This window comes from Pinus tabuliformis, chromosome 7 (genome assembly GCF_031772625.1).
Source record: "Pinus tabuliformis cultivar Carrire ecotype Pingquan chromosome 7, CPIR1, whole genome shotgun sequence".
NCBI lineage: Eukaryota > Viridiplantae > Streptophyta > Pinopsida > Pinales > Pinaceae > Pinus > Pinus tabuliformis.
In genome coordinates, this window is record NC_142293.1 from 724,297,943 (window position 1) to 724,304,435 (window position 6,493).

Consider the following 6,493-nt stretch of genomic DNA (forward strand, 5'->3'; position numbering starts at 1 on the left):
CATTGAGGGGTGAAATAAATTAATGGACTCATAATTATTGAAATTTCATGTGTTTCCTTTACATTCATTCAATTTATATCATTTAAAATTAAGGTATCTAATATGGAATTGGAAGTCTTTATCTCCTTAGGAATGTTTTTCAAACCCATGTCAAACCAACTTCTAACAATCTCTTGAATATCAAAAAAAATTATTTGGCGTTTTGTATTTCTTCTTTCAACTTTAACAAAGTTTTAATTTGATTTCGAAGGGATGGATAACTTACTCTTGTGAAGATTAAGATAGCTATAGGAAAGAGAGAAAAATATTAAAAGTTGGGATTCCCCCTTATCTTCAACTAGGTAATGAGGGGAAGTTATTAATGTAGCATTAGGAGAAACTTAGTGTACCCATTGGGCATTGGGTAAAGAATTGAGATAGTTCCTATGATGTTTAGTGTGTACTTTCTTTAGAATGTAAATTAAGTTATTATTTGTTGATTCAACTACATTATTACCTCATGGAAAATAATTTGATGAAAGTCGAGAAGTGATTCCATTTTCCAAACCAAATTCAACCAAGTTTAATGACGAAAAGTAGGAAGCATTATAATAAATAGTACCAAAGGATGGTGAAATTGTTAGAACATTAATCACCCATGATTGTATGATGGTGATAGTCGGCAGCGATTCAGAAAGTCATTAATGCCAGTTAGTGAGAGTCAGTGATAGTCGGCAGAATTAGATAGAAATTTAATTATCATCTGTAAAGCCTCTCTAAATTTACCAGCTGAATTGTATAAATATCTGTGTTTTGTAATGAAATAACAAGCTCTTTTGTGAGTCTTCATTGTTTTTGTCATGGTATCAGAGTAGGTGAGCTGTGGGAGAGGCAGTCTTGTGTTGTTCAATAGAGGGTTGTGTGTACTTGTTTAGGAGGAGAGAGGCCACCTAGCGAGTCATCATAGTTTGTGAGAGCTCGGTGGTGTGAAGAGCCATTGAAGAGTTGTTCCTTCGCTTTTGATTTTGATGTGTATTTGAAACATTTGAAGACAATGTTGGCCGATTAGTTGTTTGAAGCCAATGGTCAACTCTACAGATCTGAGAGAGTTGAGAACTAATATGTCACCAAGAGACAGAAAATAAAGAACCATGACGGCACTAGTCAGGTTGTCCCTGTGGTGTATTGTTTTTGGAGATTTGTGGGTGGAACTATTGTGTCGAGCGCAATGAGGAGTTGGTGGTCTGCAACCTGGATGTTGAGCACAATGTGTGGATTAGAGAGCCCTTGTTATTCGCTGATTGAAGTTGCGTTTGACCTATGAAGAGAAGTTGGCAATGGTCTATAAGAACCTGTGCAGTGGTGAAGAGTTATTGCACATCGGCAACGATGAATTGTTGACTTGGCTTTGTGAGGAGGATTCAGTTAGAGATGGTGTAGATGTTGAGTAAGTTTTTGTAGTTGTTACCTGTGTGGAATAGATCTATGGGCAAGGCGCATGAGTCGAGTGTATGCACGTATGTGGAGCGTTCTTGAGGAGCGTTGAACTGTTGGTCGAGGTAATAGGTGTAAAAGTGGATCGATCTCAGCTACAACCTGTGACTAGTGCATGTGTAGTAGAGTTAGCATTGATGCCCCATTTCAGAGAAAGTGTAAATGTCTTTATGCCTACGTCCAATTTGAAGTCGAGTTTGTCAGTGCTCAATCCCGAGAGGAGAAGATAAATGTTAAATATTTTTTGTGTAAAGTTGTGGCTTCCACCGTGTGTGGAGAGTCCCGTAGAAGGTCACTGGTCTAACTAGAGGACAATGAGTGGAATAATGTTTGATAGTGACCTTTTTGATGATGCATTTTTAGAGAGCCCATTTGGAAGTATTTTTGGGCATGGTAATATTTTTTATTCATGTAGTATTTTTGAGTCACAATAATTATTAGATCAACAGAATGATTTTATTAATGACCATAAATATCTAGAGCTGGAGTCCATTCCACATGAGAGAAAAACTTACTTGTCCCTGAACCCAATTGCTTATAATTTGATTGGATCCGCTTCTAAGATGGTTGCGACAGTGGAGGATAAGACCATGGATGTTGTTTAGAAGCCGCACATGTTCGAAGATTAGTGCATTTTGGTGCTCCTCATAGAAAGTGGCGAGAGCATGAATTAGATTACCTTGTTCAGGATACTGCCTTGCATCCCAATTTGGAGGAGGTTGCTAATGTTAAGTACATAAGCAAAGAGCAGTTAAAGGAGCTCATAAGGAAATGAGAAAGGTGAAGATGAAATTGCACCAGCAAATGAACAAGCATGGACCCTTTATCAAGAAGGAAAAAATGAAATGTTTTTTTGTAAGCTTAGTTGAGACTTAGACAAATTAATGTTTAGGTCTTCGTGATTAAGGGGAGGTGTTAGAACATTAATCATGCCTAATCATATGATGGCGATAGTCGACAACAAGTCGGTGAGTCATCAATGTCAGTCAGCGAGTGTCGACGATAGTCAGCGGAATTAGACAGAAATTTAATGATCGTCTGTAAAACCTCTCTAGATTTACCAGATGGGTTTTGTATAAATATCTGCATTTTGTAATGAAATAACAAGCTCTTTAATAGAGTCTTCAAGTTTCTGTCAGAAACTAGTAAACAAGTGCTATTTTGAGAATTGGATCACATTCATTCACTTTTATGAGTGTTATTACTTCTAACCATCTAGTGAAGCTATATGAATACTTAATATGTATTTATGTGGACTTTAAGAATTAAGATTAATCTCTCCAATAATATCACGTGTAGACATAAGCTTCAATGGTCTTATTTTCCTTCTATGTAAGTAGTTCGTGCTAGATCTATTTTATAGATGATGTTTGAGATAAATGTGCCCTGAATTTATATTTGTTGGAATTTAAGATACATTATTGGCATATATAGAAACTTAATTTTCTCAACCTTCTTCTTTCGTCCTAACTTGATCTTGGTGTTTAGCTTCCAATTTATGAAATTGACTATTTTAGTTCACCTAAATTTAGTTTCACACTCTTAACTAGAAATTATTTAATTTCTTTTTTCTTTCACTAAGTTCTTTTTTTAAGAAGATTAATGTAAATCATGCATTGAAGATATAGAGTTTGATGTTTTTGATGACATTAATTACAATATATGGTTTCTTGTCAATTGTTGGATAATTCAATTCAATTCCTTGTAAACATGTGTTCATAAATGAAATCAAGCATTCACCTTGTTCTTTATTCCTCTGTGTCATAATAGATGACAAATAATGTGATTATAAAAGAAATCAAGTATTCATCTTGTTTTTTTTTTTTTTATCATATAGATGCCAAAGAATGATATGATGCAAAGTTATATCGAAGAATTATTTGTTGAAATTAAGATTAGGTAATGTGACAATATTAATAATACTATAGTAGTCTTGATGTTTTCAAATTTATATTTTTTCATTTGCATGTATTTAGAAATAACACCTTTCTTTATAACTTTTTATAATGATTTAACTATTTATATAAAGTAAGAAAAAGATATCCCAAGAAAATTGACGTTTCTATGAAATTATCATTATATAGAAGAGAAATTTGAGAAATAATTGTGGTTCACTTGAATTTTAATGTCCTAACACTTTACTTTCTATGAGAGCAAATATTCTTTTCTTTACATTCAAAATATCTGTACCTTTTAAAGTTTGTCTCCAATACGTAAAGTGGTTTACATTTTTTGGGACTATATTGTGATATTATTCAAATAAATTATTATAGTTTAATTAAACAATCATTAGGAAGTGATATTCATAAACAATTATTGGGAAGGCATATTGATAATTTGTTGGAAGGTGGCACTATATTTATACGGTTTGAGTGGTTGTAATGGTTAAGAACATGTGTTCTCTTTTAAAAGGTCATAGGATCAAAACCAGAGAGATAGTGTATATATGCCTTTATAAACTTAACAGTCAAATTAAAATCTCATACACTAATTTATTATTATAATTTTTATCCTTTAATTAAAAGAAATAATTATCTTTATAGTAAAATCTATCTATTTCTCTCCCTGAAACCTGAAACCATTTTTGCTGCACAATATGAATGACAAACCTGAAAAATACACTTGCCTTTTGTACCAATGACTACAAAGTTGGCTCTCATTCATATATATATAACATGTTGGGCAATCTTCCTGTCGAAAGTCCTCACAATTCCAAGTGAAAATATGTTCAGACTATTTGAATAATCTATAGTAAACTTGCTTCTCTGCTTTCATAGTGTTTAAATTAACATTTTATTTTAAAGTAGTTTAAAGTTACCACTCACCGAACGAATTGGATGCCCTGTTTTGGAAGACGGGATTTGACTTCCTTCCACACGACCGATGGATGTTGTTTTCTGTATGAATTGGATGTCCTGTTTTGAAAGACGGGATTTGACTTCCTTCCACACGACCGACGGATGTTGTTTTCTGTATGAACTTAGGAAAGCATTCCTTCAACATACAGTCGGGGCCGGGCTCGGGAGGTACTGTAACATTTGGAGTTGTGGCGTAGACATCATTGCCACCATAGAGGGAACATTTAGTGATCGAACAGGATCCTGAATGTTCCTTATCCTCGAACCCATGACCTCGACGCCCTCGGATCCCTCGTCCTTGTAAAATCCCCATTCGCTTCTCAGCTTCCAAGTTCCTGCCCATTTGCCCTCTGCTCTTCTCCTTACACTGCCCTCTCCCCTTCCCCAGTCACCGGATCGAACCTCGTCCGTTGTTATCGCGTCGCCCTCCTTCAGGATTTTCACTCTGCGGCGACAAAGAGGAGACAGATCGCAGAGCCAGGGAGCAATACCGAGGATCTCTTCGAAATCCCGGCGGTCAGCAGTTCGAATCTTGCAGAATGAATGGCGGGGGAGTGCGTTGCGGAGCCTGTAAGTTTCTGAGAAGGAAATGCGTGAAAGATTGCGTGTTTGCTCCATACTTTCCCCATGATGAGGGCGCCGCTCATTTCGCCACAGTTCATAAAATTTTCGGGGCGAGCAATGGGTCGAAGCTTTTATTGCATATCCCTACACCCCAGCGCTGGGAGGCAGCTGATACCATATCGTACGAGGCACAGGCTCGAGTCCAAGATCCCGTCTAGGGCTGTGTTGCGCACATTTACGCCTTGCAGCAACATGTATATTAAATGTTCACTGCTCATTGTGAAACATATATTGTGTATGTATCAAAACCGTCTGCAGATCCCTTCTTTGATGTTCTTTTAAATTTGCAAACATCATTTCTGCAAGTATCTATTGTCTCAAGATATCTGTAATACAGATAAATTTATTACAGGTTGCGAGTTTGCAGGCAGAGCTTGCAATCGTGCACGCACAACTGGCGAGTCGCATGTCGTCCGAATGAGCATCGACCTCCGCGAATTTTCCTACCATGGCTTCTTCATCGTACAGTCAGTATCCACATCAGTTCTCTGCACACCTCTCCCTGCCATATCAACCAATCCCCCAGCCCTACAGCGCTCTCCTCTCTTGTGTCAGAGTTTCCCGGGTCTATGAGTGATGATTCGTCGCCACATATGGAGATCCTCCAAAGATGCAGAAGTCAAGAGGAAAATGGAGAAGATAGCGGAGATTTGCAAGATCATGTCCATACTCTTAGGATATTCCAATGTCTATATTATGGAATACAATTTTATTATAGAATATAATTTTTAAAATTTTAATTTATTTAAGAGCAGTGGGGATTTAATTTATATTTACAAATTAATATTGAGATTTATTTTCAAAATAGCTGTTATGTTTTTTTATTTAGTGTTTTTAATTAAATTGATTAATTAAAAAATATATTATATTAATTAGTGAGTTATATTTAAACTACAATATTGTAAGTTTATTTATTATAGTAGAGCGGGGTAATTTTTTATGGTTATAAGCGTATTTATTTTGAGTTAGGGCTTCCAAATCTTAATTAAATTATCAATATATATTAGATTGGATGGATGGTGGGGATTTAACTTCCATGGAATATTCTAAAATATTCATAATATTAGAAGAAATTTTAATTTAATTATCAATATTTATTGGATGAATGGTGGGGATGTAACTTCCATGGAATATTATAGAATATAAATAATATTAGAAGAAATTTTAATTTAATTATCAATATTTATTGAATGGATGGTGGAGATTTAACTTCCATGGAATATTCTAGAATATTCATAGTATTAGAAGTTGAGATTTATCTTCAAAGTAATTATGCTCTTTTTGTCTTTTTCATTAAAACTGATTAATAAAAAAAATATTAAAAATGTTTACGGTAAAGTGGAAGTAAATCTCCATGGTTAAGAATTTTGTTCAATGTTTTTTTAAATGTATATATGTTTAAGCTATATATATAATTTAAAAAAAATGAGTTATAATTTAGTTACCTTTTATGATTTTGTTTTATTTTTTTAATTTTAACAATATGAGATGTATAATGATATAAATATTTGGATATTTATTATGGTTGATGTCTTTGC

At 34.6% G+C, this 6,493-nt stretch overlaps 1 pseudogene; it reads left to right on the forward strand.

Moving 5' to 3' along the window:
• The first annotated feature begins 4,870 nt into the window (after window positions 1-4,870).
• LOC149249582 (LOB domain-containing protein 29-like) lies at window positions 4,871-5,532 on the forward strand (annotated as a pseudogene).
• The last annotated feature ends 961 nt before the right edge of the window (window positions 5,533-6,493 follow it).